Genomic DNA, 22,393 nt, shown 5'->3' on the forward strand with positions numbered 1-22,393 from the left:
AGAAGTGCTTCTGAGGCTCTGCTATGGCTGGACTGTGTCCCTGCCAAGTGCATATGTTGAAGCCCTATCCCCACGCCACCCCTCAGCATGTGACTATTCTGAGATAAAGTCTTAAAGAGGTGATCATGTTAAAAGGAGGTCAGTGGAGCGGGCCCTAATCGAATGTGACAGGTATCCTCATACAAAGAGGACAATTGGACACACATGGGTACCAAGAGAAGCTGTGAGGAAACACAGTGGAGGGAAAAGGCCAACAGCCAGCTGAGAAGGTCTCAGAAGAAACCGGCCCACCGACACCATGATCTTGGACTTCCAGCCACCAGAACTTCAAGGAGGTGATGATGATGATGGTGATAATGTTAAATTTTAAAAATGGTGGATCAGGCACTCAAGAATCTGCCTGCAATGAAGGAGACCCAGGTTCGATCCCTGGGTCAGGAAGATGCCCTGGACAAGAGAATGTCTACCCATCCAGTATTCTTGCCTGGAGAATTCCATGGACAGAGGAGCCTGGTGGGCTACAGTCCATGGGATCACAAAGAGTTGGACACAACCAAGCAACTAACACAAAGTCATCCCTCAGCTGCGGGAAAGGTCCAGGACCACTGAAGATATCAAACTCCATGAATGGATAGTCAAGTTCCTTGTATAAAATGGCATAGTGCTTATATATAACCTAAGCATATCCACCAGGACTCTAAAGCCTCTCTACATTGCTTATACTACCTAATACAGTGTAACGCCATGTAAATAGCTGCCAGAACATGGGAAAGTCAAGTTTTGCTTGTATGACGCAGGTCTCTGGTTTTAGGAACTCTTTGCGTATGATTAGGGGTTCAGGGGAGAAGGGGCAGCGATGGCAGAGGGGGCAGCAGCAGGTGGGGATTCCCCCTCCCCCGCAGGTCAGCCTTCCCCCTCAGTCAGGCTCCCCAGACCAGGGAAGGGGGACAGGAGGCAGCGTGGCTTCTCCAGGGCCCGGGGCAGGTGAGGGGCTAGGCCTCCCAGGGCCTAGGAAACTCCTGGGATTCTTGTTTTTTTTTACTAATTTTAATCCACAATTGGTTGAATTCAATGATATGGAGGGCCAATTGTTTACATATTATATATAGGTTGTAAAGTGCTATTCACATGGTAGTGTCCAACTCTTTGCAACACCCTGGACTGTATGTAGCCCACCAGGCTCCTCTGTCCATGGAATTCTCCAGGCAAGAATACTGGAGTGGGTTGCCATGCCCTTCTCCAGGGGATCTTCCTGACCCAGGGATTGAACCTGGGTCTCCCACATTGCACGCAGATTCTTTACCATCTGAGTCACTAGGGAAGCCCATATATATCCAAAATAAAAACCAGCTCTGTGGTATTTTGTTATGACATCCATTGCAAACTAATACAACGCCTGGAATTAAACAGGGGGAAACACCCTCTGGTGAATTCTATTCCCAGAAGCACATGCTTTGACCAAAATTCAGCTCTGTGCACCAACACAGTTTTCCATAGCAGTTAACTCAGATAGTACTGAACCTCTAAAATAAGAGGTCCTAACTCAAATGTTATTCTTTCCACCCAGCCGTCACTTCCTGGCCTGCACCTTTGGGGTAGTTGGGGGCAGGAGGGTGCAGCCTGACACATGTTTACAAGAAAATATGACTGAGTCATAAGGAACCCTCTGGACAGACTGGGTCTCTCTTTTCACAAAGACCTATATCTTTCAAAAAACTTTTAAAATACAGAAATAATCCTGAAAATCTATAGACTATGAAAAAACTGAAATAATGTAGAAGTATAACGCATGAAAGTATATAATGTCTCTTCCTACAAACCCCAAACCCTGCTTGCCTCTCCTGTCTCCTTCTAGCACTTTTTCTATGCATTTTCTTGCATGTCTAGCAGATAGATGCACATACTGTTTAAGGGAGGTTGTTTTTACACAAATAGTATCATACTGGACTTGTTATTCAGCAAGTCGCTTTTCTTATTAAAGAGTCATTTTGGAAATCTTTCCCTGCCAGTTTAGCTGTTTGGCTGCCCACCTTATCCACAGTATTTAGAACAGTGCCTGGCACAGCTGAATCTCAATGCATATTTGTCTAATGAACAAACAAATGAAAGACTGTATGGTGTTTATCCATATGCTAAATGATGGAAATTCAGGTGGTCTTTGATGTTTCCCCTACAAACGGTGCTCAACACACATTCACACGCATCTGTCGTTCCACCCCGTCCTCTTCTCAGTATTACAGGTTCTCCATCTTCGGTTCCTAGCCTCCTATTGGAATCCTCTGCAACACTCTCTCTTCTGGGTTCCCAGCATGGCCTCCTCTTGTCTCGCAGAGCCTCGCCCTTAATACAAGAACTTCAGCAGAACTCATGATGGGGCTGGCAGGTCACAGACATTTATCAACCAGCCTCCTGGACAGAAAATTTTTGTGGATAATTCTTCAAGAGATGGGAATACCAGACCAACTTACCTGCCCCCTGAGAAATCTATATGCAGGTCAAGAAGCAACAGTTAGAACTGGATATGGAACAACCGACTGGTTCCAAATCAGGAAAGGAGTATGTCAAGGCTGTCTATTGTCACCTGGCAGAAAGTGAAGAGCTAAAGAACCTCTTGATGAAAGTGAAAGGAGACAGTGGAAAAGTTGGCTTACAGCTCAACATTCAGAAAATGAAGATCATGGCATCTTGTCCCATTACTTCATGGCAAGTAGATAGGGAAACAATGGAAACAGTGTCAGACTTTATTTTCTTGGGCTCCAAAATCACTGCTGATGGTGACTGCAGCCATGAAATTAAAGATGCTTGCTCCTTGGAAGAAAAGCTATGACCAAACTAGATGGCATATTAAAAAGCAGAGACATTACTTTGCCAAAAAAGGTCCATCTAGTCAAAGCTATGGTTTTTCCAGTGGTCACGTATGAATGTGAGAGTTGGACTATAAAGAAAGCTGAGTGCTAAAGAATTGATGCTTTTGAACTGTGGAGTTGGAGAAGACTCTTGAGAGTCCCTTGGACTGCAAGGAGATCCAACCAGTCAATCCTAAAGGAATTTAACCCTGAATATTCATTGGAAGGACTGACGCTGAAACTGAAACTCCAATACTGTGGCCACCTGATGCAAAGAACTGACTCCTTGGAAAAGACCCTGATGCTGGGAAAGATTGAAGGCAGGAGGAGAAGGGGATGACAGAGGATGAGATGGTTGGATGGCATCACCGACTCGATGGACATGAGTTTGAGCAAGCTCTAGGAGTTGGTGATGGACAGGGGAGTCCAGCGTGCTGCAGTCCATGGGGTCACAAAGATTCAGACATGACTGAGGGACTGAACTGACTCCTGAATAGAGAGGCTCCTCTGCCACAGCCACCACTTGTCAGTTGCTACCCGCCTGGCCTACTGATCACTGCCATACCGAAATTGCCCTCAAAGTCACCAGTGACCTCCTAACTGCCAAAGCCAGCAGCATCTTTCCACTCCTTGCCTTGGGCAGCCTCTCGGCTGCTTTTGGCTCTGTGGCCCACATCCTTACTAGGGATTTTAAATCCAAAAATTGTGGACCACCTCCTTCTTGATACTCTCTTCTCTCTTAGGTTACACAGCTTCGCTTAGGTCTCCTACTTCTTTCTAGTGCTTTGCTTAGCCTCTGGTCCCTTGGTCAATGTCAGGGTCCTGCCCAAGCCATCTTCCCTACCCCTCATGCCCTCCACCAGCCCCCTAGATCCATGAACCCACAACTGCACTTCCAGCTCAGACTTCTTGCTAAACACCAGGCACACACAGCTATAAACCTGTGAGATAAATGCCCTGTGCGCTATTTGGTAAAACACTGTGGGAACTCAGAACATTTGCTGAGTCGGCTTCAGTGATTCTCAAATTGCGGTCCAGAGGGAGCCCAAAACCCTCCCAGGGAGTGTATAAGGTAAAAGTATTTCCCTACTAAATGCTAAGTTGTAATTTGCTTTTTCTTCTACTCATCCTCTCACGAGTGTACCATGAAGTATCCCAGAAGCTACATGTCATTGTGATATTGCCAACAGCTTGAACATGGAAGCAGATATGAGAAGCCAGCTGTCTTGTATTAAGCTGGATATTAAAGAGATTTGCAAAAATATAAATCAGTGCCAGACTTCTTAAAATTTTTGGAGGTTTGGAAAATAGAGTTATTTCTCATAAAACACATCATTTATATTAATAGGATTGGTTTACCCTGATTTTTTAAATAAATGATTATTTTTAAATTTCATAGTTTTAGTTTCTGATAAAGTGCATATCGACAGATAGATATAAACCATATAAACAAATTGGGGTGGTGGTGGTCCTTAGTAGTTTGTGAGAGTGGAAAGGAATTCTGAAACCAAAAACCCTCTTCTTAAATCCAGACCTTTTCAACAGCTTTTCCATGTAGATGGTTCCGTGTAGGGGGCCTACAGACATGTCATCCAGGGCCCCCAACAGAAGCCCTATGTCTTTCCTTCCTTCAGCATGGACCCTATCACACCCACCTCCTGCCCACAAGCCCCACCCAAGCCTCCATGCCTACCTTCTGCATCCCACCCCCAGTGCAGGTCACAGCTTCCTAGGGGCCCCTCCTCCATCCCATCTGGCCCAGCTCCCATTTGTAGCCAGCACTGAGTTTCTAGAACAAGTCTGAACATGTCACCCCCTGCTTAGAAACACCCTCTTACCCCGTGTTGACCTCAAGAAAGACATCAAGTTCCTGAGCAGATGGCTGAGCTGTCAGGATGCATTGCAGGCCCCCGTCTACCTCTTGCCCACAACTGCCCTCTGGTCCTTTCTCTCCAGCCACACTGAAGCTCTTTCTACTCCCCGCTCCAGAATATTCCTATCATTGCGCTTTTGCATATGATGTCCTGTCTATCCAGAGTGATCTTTTGGGTTTAAGATTCGACTTAAAAAAAAAAAAAGATTTGGCTCAAATGCGCTCACAGTGGTCATCCGTGACTCCCTGTCAGAATGAGTGGCTTGGGCCTCTCAGCTCCCAGGCGTGTGCACACACCTCTGTAAGGCATATGGAGTTGTCAGGTGTCTGCTTCTCAGACTGTGAACTGCCTTCCGACCTGTCTGTCTCAGAGTCACTAGCACTAAGCATGTGTGTTCTAGTCGCTCAGTTGTGTCTGACACTTTGCGACCCCATGGCCTGCAGCCCTCCAGGCTCCTCTGTCTGCGGGGATTCTCCAGCCAAGAATACTGGGATGGGTTGCCATGCCCTCCTCCAGGGGATCTTCCAACCCAGGGCTCAAACCCAGGCCTCCCGCATTGCAGGTGAATTCTTTACTATCTGAGCCACCAGGGAAGCCAGCACCTGGCATAATGCCTCATATATGTGAAGAGTTTAGTAGCTTTTTCTTTAATAAATGCCCAAAGCTAAAATTATCTTCCCTCCTGGAATATTTTTTCTTGAGTTCCCATCTCACTGAATGGCATCCCCCAGAGATCCATAGAAGCAAGCATGAGGTCAGCTTTGACTCATCCCTCTCCCACACTTCAACATCCAATGAGTCATTAAGTCCGCTTCCCTGACATTTTCCACAATCATGCTCTCCTTTACACTCACACCACCACTGTCCAAGGTCACTCATCCATCCATTCATTCATCCTCTCATTCATGTAACTAACACTTACTGATCACCTCCTAGGCACCAGGCAATATGCTGGGAGCCAGTTCTATAAAGACAAAATAATCCACAGTCAGATTTCTCTACAATCTATTCAGGGAAACAGACAAAAAATGTAAACAAGTCATACATCATGATGATAAGCACAATACTTTCTATTAGAAAAATGTGTTTTCAAAACTCAGGAGAGGAATGACTTATCTTCATTGGAGGAGAAAGGTGAGGCCAGAGGGGCCCGCACAGAGCTGGACGACTGAGGACGAGCTGGCCTCTCCCAGCCACAGACAGGCCACATCGTCATCTCCCCAGAGCTCCTGGGAGGGCCACCTCACCACACTCCCACCCACAACTGCTCTAGTCAAGTTAGACTAGACTGATCAAGACTTCCACGTCCCCCCAAAATGTCCATGTCCCTCCATCCTGTGCAGAGTAGATGTCAAAGCTTCTCAGCACGAGAAGCAAGACTGACCACACCCAGGACCAAGTTCCTCTCGGGTTTCCAGGGCCACATACCTCTAGTCCAGCCTCAACTTTTCCCTGACCAGTGCCATTCTTTGCTTTCAGGGTGATTGTTTTCTCGGACCAGGGTCCAGCTTTGACCCAATCTCCATAGAGGAAGGAGACACTCACCCACCTGGTAGGCCAGCTCACACCAGGGACTGTGCGCTGTCCCTAAAAGACCCTAGTGTCTCAGACCTGGAGACCACACCCCGGGCTCTTCCCTCTGTGGAACCCCTGCCCCTTCTCCACCAGACCTAATCTCACTGTCACATCCTCCACGAAGTCCTCCCAGACCTGATGGCTTCAGTTACTCCCGCCCCACCCCTCCCCTGCTCTTTGTGCGTGCACTGTGCCTCTTATTTGGATTTGGAAGAAAGAGACAGAAAGCTTGAGAGAAGAGGGTGGGAGAAAGAAAAGAGGGAGGGAACTAAAGTGGAAGAAAGACAGTCCAGACAACGTGAACATAAACGCTTATATTCACGTTTTTCTTCATTGTTTCCGCTCACTTTCTTGCAGAGGCTCTTACTTGAAACTTCCCATTATCCCTGCTGGGTCGACCAGGTGGATAAAAAAGTATTTCCTGCTCACAGATGAAGACAGTAAGGTTCAGAGTGGTACAGAGTGAGCCCTATACAGCTAGCAAATGGCAGAGACGACCATAAATAGATGCTCCAAATAATGGGTTGCTTTGAGCTGCAGTTCAAGATAGCAGCAATACCTTATCATCCCAGAAATGGAAACGTCAAAATATGACTGGGTCAGGCGACTTCTCTTGAGTCACCTAGTAACAGTTACGAGGAGAGTCCGAGTTTATTTAGTCACTTTGCGTTCTGGTAGGGCAGAAGCACGAACATTCTTGAAGTGAAAAACCTTTCTCCTGGGGAGTGGGAGAGGGGTCCCTGCCTCGGCAGCTCCCCACAGACCCCTCAAGCTTCAACAGAGCCCCTTTTTTGAGCGGAGTTTTGTAGGGTATGCGTGGGATGGGAGGGCTGTTTTCACACGAAATTAACTGAAAGAATTCACCTACCTCAGAGGCTTTTTTCCCCCCTTGAGACTCTAAAATAACTTCATTTCCTTTTAAAATTTCTAAATAAGGGAGAACACTAGGGTGGGGGGCTGCTCTCTGGAGCCCCGAGTCACAGCCCGCCCCCCACCCCCCCACCCCCAGCTGCGATGGTCTTTGAGCCGCAGGGCTGCTGGCAGCTACTTTTTCCATTCTATTTTTAAGACCTGAAAGTATGAACAATTTCATCTTGGTTTTCTTCCTCAATCTTGACTGGAAGTCACAAACAGCACAGATGGCTAGTAACACTTTGAAAACCTTCCCAAGTCTCCTGCACTCTGACAAGGGTCAGCGGGGCACGCTGTCCGATGCTCAGTGTCAAGGCTGCGGAGGGTGGGCTCCGGACCTGACGACCCAGCAGGAGAGAAGGGGAGAAAGGGGAGGGGGCACAGGGGACCCTCGCGGGTGGAACAAGGTGGGTCAGATAATCAGGAAGGAGGGCCTCTGGGCCAAACAGTCTGGCTGGAAGAGCCCCTAGGGGAGGGAAAAAACATGGCACACTGAAGAATGAGCAAGTAAGAGCAATAAGAACTGCAGAGAGTCAGCAGCTCACAGCGACACCGTGTTTTCTGGTTACAAGGTGCCTCCTTGTGCGTCCTCTTTGGGAAATCCCAAAGTCCCTGCGACATGGAAAGAGTTACTCAGGTTGCAGGTGACAAGACTAAGGTTTGCCTGACTTACCCAGGATCTCACAGCTGGATGGGAGACTCCCAAGGGTGGCAGCTCCTGCCAGAGGGTGCTGCCCAGGGCCACTCGGGGGCCACAAAGCAGGGCCAGCCCTCCTTCAACACTGGACCCTGACCTCCAAGTCCGTTCCCAGGTCGCCTTGGCCAGTTGCAGAGAAATCTCCTGCACACACCCACCGGAAGTCACCCACCGTGGTGAGGGGACGGTTCTAGACAGAGTCCCTGCAGAAGTTTTCTGGTTCAGCTTAGATCTAGAAGCCCTCAGGGGAGTTGTCAGAGTTTGAGGAAGTCACAGAGAGGCAAAAACTTCAGCCCATGAGATTTGTGGTTTGGGCCTGACTTTTTTTTTTCCCCCTTAACAGAATTATAATTTTTAAAAACTGTGGCAAAAGAGTTGTAGCATAAAATTCACCATTTTACTGATTCTTATGAGTGCATTTCAGCAGCAGTAAGCAACCATCATCACCCTCCATAGTCAGAGCGTCTTCATCTCCCCAGATGGAAACTCTGTCCCCATTAAACACTAACTCCCCATCCCCCTGCCTCAACTCCTGGTAACCACAGTTCTACTTTGCGTCTTTACGAATTTGATGATCCTCACTGCTTCATGCAAGTGAAGTCACACTGTATTCGTCCTTCTGGGTCTGGCTTGTCTCACTTGTCATAGTGTCTTCAAGGTTCATCCAGGTCCTATAAACCACACTGTGTATCCTTCCATTCGTCCAGGGATGCTTGGATTGCTGCTGCTTGGGGGCTGTTGTGAGTAATGTTGCTCTGAGCCTGAGGGGACTGGACTGGCCTTTTGTTTTCTCCCACCCTTGTGTGCTGCTGTAGGTTTTTTCAGGTGTACACACAACTATTTACAGCCCTGATCAATACCCCAGGGCAACTCTGAAGCAAGGTATAAAACAAAACCCTCTGCTCAATGCCCTCCCAAACTATTCACCTGCCAGGTGTTGGCACTCCTGGCTTGGCAACATGTGGCCCTGAGGTCGCCTCTTGGAGTTCATGGCCAAGCATTCTAGAATGGCCCCAGGGCATAAGCCAAGATTATATTCACTGCCATCAGGTGAAGACTTATTCCAACATCCTCGTAGGCCTTCTTGAAGCCCACAGGACCATCCTCTAGAAGACATGGCATTTGGGGCCCAGCCAAATGTTCCTGATCTGCCAGGAAACTAGACACCCACCAGTCACCATCTCATCTACAACTTGCTCTCAAAAGCATGGAGACAGGTTTCAGATGTGCTCCAGAGTTCTGTGTGTGCGTGCTAAGTTGCCTCAGTCATGTCTGACTCTTTGAGACCCTAGTCCTTCTGATTTCATAAAATTAAAACATCTTTAAAGCAGGAGCTTTTACTTAAACCTAAGAGTTTCTTCCAATTAATCTTTCTCCAATAAAAGCCCTCTTGACATTAAATGCAAATTTGCTAGATAGAGCAAGATTTCACCCAAAGGAAATTAAAGATGCTTACCTATTTTTTTTCCCCCCACCAAACCCTCAGAGTAACTAAGGGAGATGAGATTGTTGCTAGGATGCTTCCCATCCAAGAATACATGCCCTGCATCCTGGCCCCAGCCTCCCCGAGTGTGCTGGCTCTGTCCTCCCACCCCCACCGCAAGTCTGACAGCACTCTGTCACACTGACCCATGCCAGGGGACATACACTCACCAGCAGGGCGTGTCAAGGGCCCTCGCGGTGGACACCCCGCTCCCCTCAGCTGTCCTCCCAGCTGTCCAGGTGTCCCCGAGGCCCGGAGAGTCACTTCAGGCCGAAGTTCTACTTCCTTTCACCATTCACATTCAAAGCTGCAAAGGTAGTTTTGCTTTGCCTTTTTTTTTTTTTTTTTTTCTTTTAAAAGAGAGGAAGAAAGCAATCAGATGAGGGAGGGAGATGAAGCCTGCACCTCAGCATGAGTCACTGAATCAAAGTTCAACAACCACATGCAAAACACACTCCGTGAGGGCAGGGCTTGGGCAGATGAAAGTATGAGCTCTCCGCCTCCCCCACCCCCCCCCTCGTCGGTGGACACGGTGGACGCGGCAGCTCTAAGTTCCCACTTGGGCCGGCAGCTGAGAAGAGCATCTGATCCTAGATGCTTCTTAGGAGGGTGGGGGCTCACAACTTTACACACAAAATTGCAAGTTACACAGAGCCAAGGCGGGGGCAGGGCAGGGACAGAACCTGAGTGCATGGTCGTGTGGGCATTTCCCTGCCATCACAGGGGTCCCAGGCAGGCCACAAAGTCCTTCTTGCTGGAGGAGCAGGGCACTGGCCTCTGTCAGGAGATTATAAGGCCCTGGGCTTCCCTCTCTGTGGCCTCACATGGGGTGGGCGGTTTCTTCTCTCACAATGGCCAGAGGAGCCTGACCCCAGCATCCTGTGACCCCAGCATCCTGAAGCCCAGTTTGCTGCAGCCTCAGAAGGTACAGGCAACAGACCCCAAGCTCTGTGATTATTTCCAGCATTGGGGGATGCTCATCAGAGGAAAGAACACAAGCAAACCCCACAGCAACCCACCTGCACAGCAAATACCAATGTCCCTAATGTGACCAGTCCAGAAATATACAGTGATCCAGTTAGTCAAGCTGAGTTTAGAGCCTGGGAGTCAGTGCTGAGGAAATAAGAAAACTACAAGTTATCAAACTTTTGATGCTCTGCTTTCTTTATTTCCCATCTGTGCCACACAGAAGATGAGAGGCAGTCTGCAATATTAAGGCACCTATAGAATGGATGTGAGAGTTGGACTGTGAAGAAAGCTGAGCGCCAAAGAATTGCTGCTTTTGAACTGTGGTGTTGGAGAAGACTCGAGAGTCCCTTGGACTGCAAGGAGATGCAACCAGTCCATTCTGAAGATCAGTCCTGGGTGTTCTTTGGAAGGAATGATGCTAAAGCTGAAACTCCAGTACTTTGGCCACCTCATGCGAAGAGCTGACTCATTGGAAAAGACTCTGATGCTGGGAGGGATTGGGGGCAGGAGGAGAAGGGGACGGCAGAGGATGAGATGGCTGGATGGTATCACTGACTCGATGGACATGAGTTTGAGTGAACTCCGGGAGTTGGTGATGGACAGGGAGGCCTGGCGTGCTGCAATTCATGGGGTCGTAAAGAGTCGGACACGACTGAGTGACTGAACTGAACTGAATAGAATGGAGAAGTACAGTGGGAAGGGGGTGAGGGATAAATTAGGAGTTTGGGATTAACATAAACACACTACTATGTTTAAAATAGACAGCTGGTGGGAATTTGCTGTATGACTCAGGGAGCTCAGACCCAGGCTCTGTGACAACCTAGAGGGGTGGGATGGGGTGGGAGGTGGGAGGGAGTTTCAGGAGGGAGGGGATGTAAGTATACCTATGGCTGATTTGTGTTGTTGTATGGCAAAAACCAACACAATATTGTAGAGCAATTGTCCTTCAATTAAAAATAAATAAATTGAGATGTTTAAAAAATAAAATAGATAACTAAAAAAGATCTACTGTATAGCACAGTATACAAAATACTCAATATTTTGTAATAACTTATGAAAGAAAAGAATCTGAAAAACAAATTTGTGTGTGGGTGTAACTAAATTACTTTGCTAAACAACTGAAACTAATACAACATTGTGAATCAGCTATACTCCAATTGTTTTTAAATGATGAAAAGTCATACAATTTTTAAAAAATTTTTAATAATTAAAAAACAAAAACTATAGTCAGAAACCAGTCAAAGAAAAAAAGAACATTATACTAGAACCTAGGTTAAAATAGTCACTTCACTTGAGCACTGATCCTAGCTTTGAAATTTGGGACACAATGGATTTTCTAAAAACAGCTACCATTTGTTCACCCCTCCAGTACATTTGGGGGCTTCCCTGGTGGCTCAGACGGTAAAGCATCTGTCTGCAATGCAGGAGACCTGGGTTCAGTCCCTGGGTTGGGAAGATCCCCTGGAGAAGGAAATGGCAGCCCACTCCAGTACTCTTGCCTGGAAAATCCCATGGATGGCAGAGCCTGGTAGGCTACTGTCCATGGGGTCGCAAAGAGTCAGACACGACTAAGGGATTTCACTTTCACTTCCAGTATATTTGCTAAGTTTCCATCAGTTTCCTAATCTGCACAACAACTCTACAGCACAGGAAATATTCTTCCCAGTTTTGAGATGAGGTCATCAGTATTGAAGGGCTTCCCAGGTGGTGCTAGTGGTAAAGAAGCCACCTGCCAATACAGGAGACACAAGCAACATGGGTTCAACCTCTGGATCGGGAAGTTCCCCTGGAGGAGAAAATGGCAACCCACTGCAGTATTCTTGTCTGGAGAATTCCATGGACAGAAGAGCCTGGGTGGGCTATAGTTCATGGGGTTGCAGATAATCAGACCCAACTGAGCACACACACACACACACACACACACACACACACAGAGCAGTGTTGAGAAAGGGTAACTAAACTGCCCAAATTCACTCAGTAAGTGGTTTGAGTCAAGAGTCAAACCCAGGGCCATCAGGCTCCAAAATACACCCTTTATCTGGCCGTGTATAGCCTCTCAGCTCTCAAACACCTAGTAAAGCATGCTCGGTTTTCAAGAGAAATAAAGATTTTCCTGGTAGGAAATTTTAGGAGAAATCTAAGTCCTTATGCTGAGTGATGTATCAGATAATATTTTCAGCTCAAGTCCTATAGAAGATGCGTGCATGTATGCTAAGTCCCTTCAGTTGTATTAGATTCTTTGCTGCCCCCATGTGCTGTCACCCACCAGGCTCCTCTGTCCATGAGATTCTTCAGGCAAGAGTACTGGAGTGGGTTGCGATGCTCTCCTCCAGGGGATCTCCCCGACCTAGGGATTGAACCCACGTCTCTAACGTCTCCTGCATTGGCAGGCGGGTTCTTTACCACTAGCCCCACCTGGGACATCGTAGTAGATGCTGGGGCATCAACTGCCCATTCTTCACTGGAAGCCTCTGTCCAAGCGGTGGTAGTGTACCTCAGTGCAGGGAAGGGTTTCTGTGTGGCAATGACCTGATGTTGTCCAGGAGCCTTGTTCTCTGACTGTCTGGCCGAATAAAGCCACAGAACTCAGAGCTAATCACTGCCAAGGGGTTCCTTGGACTCTCTTGCCCAAATACCAGATTCTGAGGTGCAATATTTCTATGTACAGGATAGCAACCAGTCAAGGAAGGAATTCTCTGCAGAGGTTGCCAGGTGCCACCATGCTGCGCACTTAACAAAAGATGAACCTGAGTAATGAAATTTCTAAATCCTGATCTGTATCAGTCCAGGGTGATGGACGCCTCTGCACAGGTCAGGCAACACAGTGGCCAGCAGCAAAAGCAAAAAAGACGTTAGAACCTGCTCAACTATCAGGCAAGTCAGCATTTTTTTGGCAGAGACCCCAGAATTCTGTGTCTGAAATCTCAAGAGACATTATGTAGACCTGAAAAACAGCTACTCTGTGGTCTTCATAAGAAACGAACCATCATCTGGTGTCTTTATGGTATCTGATTTAGAGAAAACTCATCTTGGTTTCTCCACGACTGAAATGACTTAGCTGCTATGACTTTCAGAAGTTGAAAGAGTCGAACCACTGTTTAGCCAGCCTGTGTGCGTGCATGTTCAGTCATGTCCAGCTCTTTGTGGCACCATGGATTGTGGCCCGCCAGGCTCCTCTATCCATGGTATTTCCCAGGCCAGAATGCTGGAGTGGGTTGCCATTTCCTCCTCCAGGGGATCTTCCAGGCCCAGGGATTGAACCCACAGCTTCTCCCTAATTGTAACCTGCTAGAGGTTACAGAGGTTACTCAATATGCCAGCAAATTTGGAAAACTCAGCAATGGCCACAGAACTGGAAAAGGTCAGTTTTCATTCCAATCCCAAAGAAAGGCAATACCAAAGAATGTTCAAACTACTGCACAATTGCACTGATCTCACATGCTAGCAAAGTAATGCTCAAAATTCTCCAAGCTAGGCTTCAATAACAAGTGAACCGTGAACTTCCAGATGTGTAAGCTGGCTTTAGAAAAGGCAGAGGAACCAGAGATCAAATTGCCAACATCCACTGGATCATCGAAAAAGCAAGAGAGTTCCAGAAAAACATCTATTTCTGCTTCATTGACTACCCTAAAATCTTTCACTGTGTGGATCACAATAAACTGTGGAAAATTCTGAAAGAGATGGGAATATCAGACCACCTGACTTGCCTCTTGAGAAACCAATATGCAGGTCAGGAAGCAACAGTTAGAACTGGACATGGAACAACAGACTGGTTCCAAATAGGAAAAAGGAGTACGTCGAGGCTGTATATTGTCACCCTGCTTATTTACCTTATATGCAGAGTACATCATGAGAAACGTTGGGCTGGAGGAAGCTCAGGCTGGAATCAAGATTGCCGGGAGAAATATCAATCACCTCAGATATTCAGATGACATCACCCTAATGGCAGAAAGCAAAGAACTAAAGAGACTTGATGAAAGTGAAAGAGGAGAGTGAAAAAGTTGGCTTAAAGTTCAGCATTCAGAAAACTAAGATCATGACATCTGGTCCCATCACTTCATGGCAAATAGATGGGGAAACAGCGGAAACAGTGGCAGACTATTTTCTTGGGCTCCAAAATGACTGCTGATGGTGACTGCAGCCATGAAATTAAAAGATGCTTACTCCTTGGAAGAAAAGTTATGCCCAACCTAGGCAGCATATTAAAAAGCAGACACATTACTTTGCCAACAAAGGTCCATCTAGTCAAAGCTGTTGTTTTTCCAGTAATCATATATGGATGTGAGAGTTGGACTATAAAGAAAGCTGAGTGCTAAAGAATTGATGCTTTTGAACTGTGGTGTTGGAGAAGACTCTTGAGAGTTCCTTGGACTGCAAGGAAATCCAACCAGTCCATCCTAAAGAAAATCAGTCCTGAATATTCATTGGAAGGACTGATGTTGAAGCTGAAACTCCAATAGTTTGGCCACCTGATACAAAGAAGTGACTCATTTGAAAAGATCCTGATGCTGGGAAAGATTGAAGGAGGGAGGAGAAGGGGATGACAGAGGATGAGATGGCTGGATGGCATCACTGACTCGATGGACGTGAGTCTGAGTGAACTCTGGGAGTTGGTGATGGACAGGGAGGCCTGGTGTGCTGGAGTTCATGGGGTCACAAAGAGTCGAACACGACTGAGCAACTAAACTGAACTGAGAGGTTACAGTTTTAGTTACTGCATCATTGACCCCAAACTAGACTCTGCCCAGGAGACAATGAAAAAAGAACAGCAGCTTCCCACTTGCAGCAGTAACTTGGGCCCTTGTTTACATGTCTCCAGAAGCTATTAGGGGACTTCTCTGGCGGTTCAGTGGTTAAGACTCCGTGCTTCCAGTGGAGGGGCCGTAGGTTCCACCTTAGGTTAGGGAACTAAGATCCCACAGGCTGGGTGGCTAAAAAGAAAAAAAAAAAAAAAAGCTATTAGACTTAGAGAACAGTGGGACCACGAGCGTCGCACACTTCCCTCTTTTGCTATGCTGAAGATGGGCATGGAGTCTGCCCCGAGGCTATTTTTCCTCCACTCTGGCCCTTTGTGGTAACAGACAGAGGTCTGTGCTTTCAGGAAGCAGCCTGGAGGTGCTGAGACAGTGGCTCTTAAATGTAGAGTATGGACCCTTTGCAGGGAGGACATAGGAACACGTGGGCAAATGGAGTGGGCTGTTTCAGTGGTTCACGGACCCAGGGCAGAATCCTTGGCTTGGCTGCTCCCTCGTATGAACAGCATCGGTGAACACCAAGAACAGTCTGGATTGTATGATCTGTTTTCTCAGTGAACTAAAACAGTGTAGGTATTTGTCACTCTAGCAGTTGTCACCAGCTTCCTCCCATCGACTCCTCCACTGGCAGTGTGTAGGAGTTCTTTTTTCTCTGTCACCCCACGAAATTTTGAGCCTGTGATTCCTTTTGCTTTTTACCAGCCCGATGTGTGAGACATGGTAAGTCATTTCTCATGGTTATTTTAACTTTTATTACCCTGATTACAGCGGTAAATAATCCACCAACAATGCAGGAGACACAGGAGACATGGGTTCTGTCCCTGGGTTGGGAAGGTCCCCTGGAAAAGGAAACGGCAACCCACTCCAGTACTCCTGCCTGGGAAATCCCATGGACGGAGGAGCCTGGGAGGCTATGGTCTAAATGGTCACAAAGAATTGGACATGACTGAGCTCCTTCCAGAGCAGTAAATTAGCATGCTTACGGAGCATCAAGTTTTCTTCTTTTTGTCCTCTATTGACCATGTGCCTACCATGTAGTCTTTTTCTTATTAGTTGGTATTGATCTTCAGGTATTCTTCATACCAATCCTTTCTCTTTTGGTAACTTTCAGCTCCCAGTCAAATGCTTGTCTTTTTAGCTTTGTTTATGATGTTTTGAGACCTGTGGATGTCTTTCCTTTCATGGAGCCAAAACTTGGTTTTTCCTTTTTCACTTGTGATTTTTGAATCTTGTTTAAGAAGTCCTCCCTTATCCTGAGACTGTAAAGATATTTTCCTATATTATCTCTAAAGTTTGTAAGTGTCCCTTTTTTGTGATCAGATATTTTATGATGATGTGGAATTTTTTATAAATGATATGAGAAAAGATCTAAGCTTATCAGGATAGCCAGTGTGGTGTCATGAACTTGAAGTCAGACTGCCCTGCCAATCATTAGCCATGTAACCTGGAGCAAATTATTTAGCCTCCCTGTGCCTCCATTTCCTCACATGTAAAATAGGGAAAAGAACCGTACCCACCCAGGACTTCCCTGGGGGCCTGGTGGTTAAAACTCTACACTGCCAATTCAGGGGGTGCAGGTTTGTTGGTAAGGGATCTAGGACTCCATGTGCCATGCAGGGCAGCCAAAAGATAGAGAAAAATGAAAACAAACAGTAATCATAAAGAAAATGGTTAGGGCATTCCCTGGTGATCCAGTGGCTAGGACTTTGTCCTTTCACTGCAGTGGCCTGGGTTCAATCCCAGGTCGGGGAACTGAGAGCCCATAAGTCACATGGCCTAGCCAAAAAATAAAAATAAAAATAAAATGGTCAATAATAAATAATGCTTTAAAAAATAATTAATTACGACTATCTCATCAGGATATCCTGAGAATTTAATTAATGCACGTAGAGTGCTTGGAATACTGTTCGGCATCAAGTAAGTCCTTAATAGTTAGCTGTTATTATTACGAGCACTAACTTTTATGAAGATAGGATAACTAGAACTTATAATGGAAAGTTTAGGACCCAGGGAACACCACAAAACTGCCAGGACTACAGAGACAAGCAGAACAACATTCTGGACCTTCAGCAGCCATATGTACACCCACAAACCCACACAGAAGCAAGTGGGAAAGGCGCTCTCATTGTGTTTTTGCTTAGGCAATAATCTAACCAGTTATTATTGGCTTTGCACAACAATCTATCTTAAAGCAGTTGTGCGTTTAAAATGATTTTTGTTTATTAAAATCTACCTTCTCTGAGTTCCACCTGAGATGTTCCCACAAACAACTGCAGGGATCAAGGCAATAAGAACATTGCTAAATTCATTTCAATTTCATTTCACACTGCCCACCAGCCTGAGAACATAAACACCAACTAAATAAAGTTTCTGCCCCTTAGTGACATGAGTTTCAACAAAGAGGGCCAGTCACTGTAAACATTAGTGTGAGGCAGACCTGCGTGCATGCTCAGTCATTTCAGTCACGTCTGATTCTTTGCCACTCCATGGACTGTAGCCTGCCAGGCTCCTCTGAATCTCCATGGAGGTTCTCCCGGGAAGAATACTGGAATGGGTTGCCAGGCCCTCCTCCAGGGGATCTTCCTGACCCAAGGTTTGAACCCATGTATCCTATGGCTCCTGCATTGCAGGTGGATTCTTTACCACAGAGCCACCAGGGAAGCCCAAAGCAGACCTAGATGAAAGCAACCTCACTACCACTGATGCTTCAGGCTGGAGAGTTCTTTGCTGTGAAGGCTGCCCTGTGCAGTGTAGGATGGCAGCCAGCCTCTACCCACTCCATACCAGTGGCACAACCCTCCATGTGGTGACAACTAAAAATGTGCCCAGACATTGCAAAGTGGCTCCTGGGGGTAAAATCTCCCCTGATTCAGAAGTGCTGGATCAGAGGTCCCATCAAAGGGGAAGTGCTGACTGCATGAGGGGCAGAGGAGGCCTTGTGGAGGAAAGGGTGGCTTGGTGGACTTTGAAGGAGAGTCTGAGGTGTCCTGGGAGAAGGCTGGGTTCTTTGGAACATTTTAGATGGAGGGAAACCCAGGCAGAGGCTCAGAGGGATAAGAAGCATGACTGACACTGTGGCTGAGGTTCACAGAACAACTCAACTCGGGAGGAACTGAGCAAGCTTTGTTTGTTTGTTTAGAAAGCATTTTCATTAAAAAAAATAACAATTAATTGAATCATTAATATGTTTTTCAAACATGGGTAGTTTTGTTGTGATTTCCTCTTCTGGGTCCTCATGAAGTCACCAGGTTGGGAAAACTGAGTCTCAGAGTGCTCAAGGTTATCAAGAGAAGGGCCTGGCCTTTAAAAGATCATCTAGCCTTTGAAGCATCTCAGACCTGCTTACCAACCAACAGTAAGAAAAGTAACAATTTTCCAGGGTGCTGTCTGACGGATTATTCTTTCTCCAACCTCTGTTACCTAATTCACTGTCCTGTTGTTTAGTATCTGAGTCGCTGACTGAGGGCTGGAGACTGTCTCTATTTAGATTGTGAGACTATGTCTATGTAATTAAAATAAGTTGGCATTTTGAAAAGTTCCCTAATCTGCCGCAACCACAGTTTCAGTTGAAGTTGACTTTGGAGAACCTGCTTTCTCTGGAGTCCATAGTTCTCTCACAAAAAGCCTTGAAGGAATTATGAGATGGTCTCACACACTAGTCATTGTGAGGAAGAGAGACCATGAACCAACAGGTGTGAAGTTAATGGGAAACAGGCAGAGAAACCCAGGTTAATGGCACAGAAGGAGTGATGATAGCTGTGCTAAGATCAGGTCTTCTCCATGGCTAATGACAGCAAATTATAAGTGGTCACCTTTGAACACTTGCAACACGCTCTACATCTAGAAACTTGCTCTCTAGGGCTCAGCTCTGTATCCTTGCAGCAGCATCTTTGCTGGCCTCTGGCCTAAGTGCTGCAGAAGCTTTTCTTGAATGTGGTAAATACCTCACCCCTTGCAGTATGTTGAAACGATATATCCCAAAAAGATAATGTCCAAATGTCCTAACCTCCAATATCTGTGAATGTGATTTTATTTGGACATAGAGTCTCTGCAGATATAATCAAGCTGATTTGCTATCAGACTGGATGAGGGTGGCCGTGGCATCCCGTGACCAGTGTCTTTATAAGAGAAAAGGTTTGGATCGAGAGACCCAGAAGAGCCACAAGGAAGAAGGCCAGGTGAAGAGAAGCAGAGATAGGCGTGATGCAGCTGTGAGTCAGGTCCACACCTGAAGCTAGGAACAGAGGAGCCAAGATTCTTCCCTACAGCCTTCAGAGGGAACACAGCCCTGCTGATCATTTGCCTCCGGACTTCAGGCCTCCAGATCCGTAAGAATCAACACATGTTGTTTTGGTGTTTTGTTTTGTTTTAATTTTTGTAATTATTTATTTTAACTGAAAGAAGAATGACTTGTTTCAAGCCATCCAGCTGGTGAAACCATGTGATGGCAGCCCTAGGAAATGAGTAACCCCCGCACCACCTTCCCTCAGAGCCTTCAGCCGAGGTCACCATGGACTCCACTAAGCTCACTGCTCCTATGCAGCGGGAGGATAAGAAGCGGCCAGAGCGAGGCCCTGGGTGCAGTGGCTGGTAGCCGGTCGAGGAGGGCTGAGTGCATGTTCTTCTGCCTGCCCTGCTCCTGCACACAGCCGGGGTGTGCCGCGAGAAGACAGCTGAGAGAAGCCCGAAGATCAAGCAGGGAAGCCCATGACATCCTTTCTCATAAGCATACGCTCGGGGGGGAAAGGCCACGAGTGTGTGTCTTTGGTTTATTTTCAGAGAATGAGTAGTAGATAATTATCAACATAATAATGAAACACCACTTACGATTAAGTTACAAATACATACTGCCATCAGCTGAGATGGCAGAATCTGTGGGGCCAGTCTCCTCCCGAGGTGAGGCACTATCCTGTGCGTCAGATGTGCAAAGATGAATCTGGGCAGTTCCAGGCTAGCCCTCTGCACACATCCTACCAACACAGCACAAAGTGAGTACCCCAAAAGTGGGGCTGCGGGGGTGGGGGGCAGTCTCCATTCCAACCCTACACCAGATCAAAGTTTCATTCAAAGTATGTCGAGCTCCCACCATTCCAAAGATATCTGAAGTGTGTTCTGTAATGTCCAATGAGTGATTATGTCACTAAGATAGTACGACTTTTACAGTTGTTACTGTGTGGCCCGTTCCACATTCCAGCACTGCACCAACCTGGATAACAAACACAGAAGGTGTCACGTTATTCATCGTCTCCTCTGGGAAGCCTGCTCTGGTGTAAATCTGGATTGGGGGCTGTGTGTCGATAGATGGCAAATGAGTCGCGTGCAAGGCCATCCGAGGAACTTGGTGCCAACCCTTGAGTAACTATATATAACTGCCAGAGTGACTTTTTCAAAAGTCCAGGTGACTTTTTCAACTGCCTTTGTTAGACATATATTCTGCTTTTCCTCTGTCTGGAAAGCAAGTCTCAGTTTCACATTCAGCTCACTCCCCTCACCTTTCCATGGTCTCTACTTGTGGCGCTCGCTTCAGCCAGACCACCATATTACTCTCCCTCTTGCCTGTCTGTTTTGGTTATATTTTTGGCTGCGGCAGTTCTTAGTTGTGGCATGCGGAACCTTTAGCTGTGGCATGCGGGATCTAGTTCCCTGACCCGGGCCCTCTGCTTTGCCAGTGTGGAGCCTAAGCTACTGGACCAATGGGGAAGTCCCCCTCTTGCTTTTTGAGTCATTTTCTGACTTGGAATCCCAAAGTTCTCTTCTCCAGATCACACTGCCTGGAGGAAACAAAATTAAACAAAAAATTTTCTCTCTTTCAGGAACCAGAGGTCATTGTGGTCTTGTTCTAGATCCACAACAACAAAACAGCACTTTTCTAACTTCTCATTTTATCCAAGCTCTCTTGCTCATAAGTTACCATATTTTTGATCTGTTAGGTATTTTCAGCATCCCCGTGTCCTAGGTAAAAATAATAGCAATACAACCTTGTAATGCACGTAAAACATCTCTCTAAAACTCTGCCCAGCTGCCTTTTTAACGTGCAAGGAGAGGAAGCAAAGATAAAATTAAACCTAATTAGCAGTTCTGGGTAAGTAAGATAGGGTAAGAAGAAAGAGTCTGTCCCATTAGAAAGAATAATTGAGGTTACTTGCTTTTAAAAAGGGGCAATTTTGAAAATTAAGGGGATCTCCATATTCTATCATTTAACAACAGGAAGCACAAACTTCTCTAAAATTTCCCATCAAAACATGGTTTCATAGCAACAGCCACTGAAAGGTAAGTCTTCTGTGATTTCGATTTTACTATCTGTAATATATTCTTTGTGACTCAGTCTTGATGCAAGTAAGAAATGTCAAACTTGAGACTGAAAACTTTTTGTGATGAGTGGAAAACATAGGTATGAAATATATATTCAGTAACTAAAAAGCAACTAATACATTAAGAGACATTTGTGAAAGTATGGACCTATTTAAAGTTTCTCTTCTTTTAGCCTTTAATAGTTCTATTCAAAAATCTTTGAAAATTCAACTGGTAAGGGAGATCAAATCTGAAACTTGACAGCAAAGTTATAAGTAATGAGCAATTTTAGTCTCATAATGGCTATTTTTCCCTCTGAAAGATAAAAATATATACCTATAGCTACTTTTTTTAAAGAAAAGTAAGATATTACTGGAGCTTGACCTAAGAGTTCACCTAATACCTAGAGAAGCGAAACAGAAGCAGGAAACACAGTTACTTTACCCTAGATGTTAGTCGTAGCAACATAGCACCATGATAGCCTTGTATCTAATCAAGGAGACTTGATGGACATTCTATTTAGAGGTCACTACCATTAAAAATAGTTTCTGATTAATAGGACTTAGTGTTTCCAAACACACATCTTTGCTAAAACTAGAGTCTTTCATACCTAAAATATCATCTATGGCAATTAAGGATAGCTTTTCCTTGAAACAATAGGTTCAGAAATTTTTACTACTTTTATTTTTCCCACCGAACCTACTGAATTCAAATTTCAGTTGTTAGTTATTGCTTCTCAAGGCTCCTGTCATAGTCAATCATCATTTCTTCCTTGCTCATTCATTCTTTCAGAACAAATTTAGAATCTTCTGTATTCATCTTCTGTAATTTAGAATCTTACCTTTCTATATTCAGGATGATAGTTTTTCATGCAATGTCTATACAGCTTCCTTCTATTGATGCCTAAGAATTACATATGCTACCAGAGAGACACCTGTTCTTAGCAGTATGCTGCTGCTGCTGCTAAGTCGATCCAGTTGTGTCTGACTGTG

General features: G+C 45.9%; 1 protein-coding gene across 2 annotated transcripts in view; it reads right to left on the minus strand.

The window, feature by feature from the left end:
- Nucleotides 1-9,813, minus strand: part of ZC3H12D (zinc finger CCCH-type containing 12D) — a 34,444-nt gene extending 24,631 nt beyond the window's left edge. Inside the window, exon 1 of one of the 2 annotated variants that reach the window (XM_027972541.3) lies at nucleotides 9,558-9,813. The gene's annotated coding sequence lies outside the window, so the exon portion shown is untranslated. Of the gene's footprint in view, nucleotides 1-7,880; nucleotides 8,161-9,557 lie in introns of those variants that run through there. The other variant, XM_042253588.1, reaches the window with a different exon arrangement.
- Nucleotides 9,814-22,393: the final 12,580 nt, after the last annotated feature.

Source organism: Ovis aries, chromosome 8 (assembly GCF_016772045.2).
Source record: "Ovis aries strain OAR_USU_Benz2616 breed Rambouillet chromosome 8, ARS-UI_Ramb_v3.0, whole genome shotgun sequence".
In the NCBI taxonomy this organism is placed as follows: domain Eukaryota; kingdom Metazoa; phylum Chordata; class Mammalia; order Artiodactyla; family Bovidae; genus Ovis; species Ovis aries.